The 1,850-nt window shown below is 35.8% G+C and overlaps 1 long non-coding RNA gene across 1 annotated transcript in view; it reads right to left on the reverse strand.

The window, feature by feature from the left end:
• Nucleotides 1-491: 491 nt before the first annotated feature.
• The window catches only part of LOC107835061 (uncharacterized), a 2,653-nt gene continuing 1,294 nt past the window's right edge, over nt 492-1,850 (reverse strand). Inside the window, exons 2-3 of the long non-coding RNA XR_001660891.1 lie at nt 1,554-1,652; nt 492-580 (exon numbers count right to left, since the gene is read on the reverse strand). This is a non-coding gene — a long non-coding RNA (uncharacterized LOC107835061). The remainder of the gene's footprint in view (nt 581-1,553; nt 1,653-1,850) is intronic.

Below are 1,850 nucleotides of genomic sequence, written 5' to 3' on the forward strand. Positions count from 1 at the left end.
CGAGCCCCCATTTGTTACGACTGGCTCAGGGTCGTAACAAAAACGTGAAACCATGCCGTGGTTAAAGTGCACAAAAATAAGTATTTATTAACAAAACAACAATGGATTGTGGAAATCAGTATCAGTGGTGTAATGTAAATGCTTGGATGTGTTGTATGAATGCATATGGAGATGTTGTAGTGCCAAAACAAAGACAAAATCAAAGGTGCAACAAAAGGGAAACTGAGGCCGGGCCACCAAACATCTCCGACAGCAGAGTGGACGCTGCGGGCGACCAGCGACACTGAAGTCGGGGACAGCCAGGTTGAAATACTCTGCACGCCCAATCACCGGATCCGAGTCACCTGTAAGGGGGAGGAGCATAACGGACACCAAGACACCTGCAAACCAGGCCCACAAGGCCCAGGGCCGTAACAAGTGTCTAATAATTAGACTAATATTTCAATGAAACACATTAAGAGTTTACATACATGCTACTTTATGCTATCAAAGTATGCTAGAGCTATAAATGTAGATCAGTTTCTGATCCTTCTGGTTTCTTCTTGTTTCACTGAGGAATAAACTGCATCTGGATCAGAACCTGCAGGAAACAGAAATAATATTAGATTAACTTAATAAAAAAAACTTTGTTTTTGCTTCATGAAGAGTTTAGTTTTCTAACACCTCTGCAGCTGATGCTAAATATAATTCATGGCTGTGAAACCAGAATGTATCTGAGCAAACTGACGTTTCACCACAAAGTAGAAAATAAACGGATGGAACAAAATGACCAAAAGACCAAAACCACAGAGACGCTTCAGTCTGCTGGGCTCAGCAGGGAGGAGACGACGTGTTAGAGTAGCATGAGGAAGAAAATGAAATAAAATATAGATACTTAGTTACCACTGATGCAGTTTGTTACATGTAGAAGAAAGCAGCAGGCTGAAGACTTTAATACTTTAAAGATTCAAATAGTAACAAGACTTGATCAATAAGTGTGAAACCAGCACAGATTAAAATAACAATGTAAGGGATATAACTGATGTATTTATTAAGAAAATGTGCAGGTTGATTCTAACAGTCTGACCTCATTTCTTCCCCAACTCAAAGCTCCAGATTTGATCTGAATCTTTTCATCACAAACAGATTTTAATTCTTTCCAGTTTATTTCAACAAACCCAGCAGAAATCTGACCGACTCAGTTTTACTGTGGAAGATGAAAGTTTATATTTCAGTCAGTAAAAATCTGAAATGCTGAAATTCACAATGACCTTTTGTGTTTTAAACTTTCAGTCGTTAAAATTAGTGATGCAGTTTTTACTGATTCTGAACAGAAACGTTTACATGAACATTTAATTAATGTTAAACATCAGATGTTACGTCTCATTATGGAGCCTTTTTCTTTTAATATGAGAGAAAATCTGAGTTCAGATAAAAAATCTAATCATTATGAAATATTAGAACTTTATTATTTTTTTATCAGGAACATTAAACCTTAAGTCCTCTGGTTATAATACAGTTATAAAATATGCAACGATCTCAAACTGAATGAAAATAATTGAGGAGATTTTTACCTCTTGGTTTTGACTTTAGTTTCTTGTTTTTGATGACAATCTGTCCATAATTAATGTCGTCTGTTCTCACTGCAGAGTAAACGGCAGCTGGATCCATTTCTGATCAGAAAAACAAGAAATGGTTCATTTATGTTATAAACAAACAGAAATACAGAATGTAAAGCTACATGCAATAAAACTGATTTTAATTAGAGTCAATATTACAGCAGCAAAGATCAAAAACATGAAAAAATGTTTCAATTTAAAATCAGCTGCTTAGAAAGACAATAATGACATGACAGAGAGATACTGAGTTAA

The sequence above is a fragment of the Poecilia formosa genome, unplaced genomic scaffold, assembly GCF_000485575.1.
Source record: "Poecilia formosa unplaced genomic scaffold, Poecilia_formosa-5.1.2 Scaffold962, whole genome shotgun sequence".
In the NCBI taxonomy this organism is placed as follows: Eukaryota; Metazoa; Chordata; class Actinopteri; order Cyprinodontiformes; family Poeciliidae; genus Poecilia; species Poecilia formosa.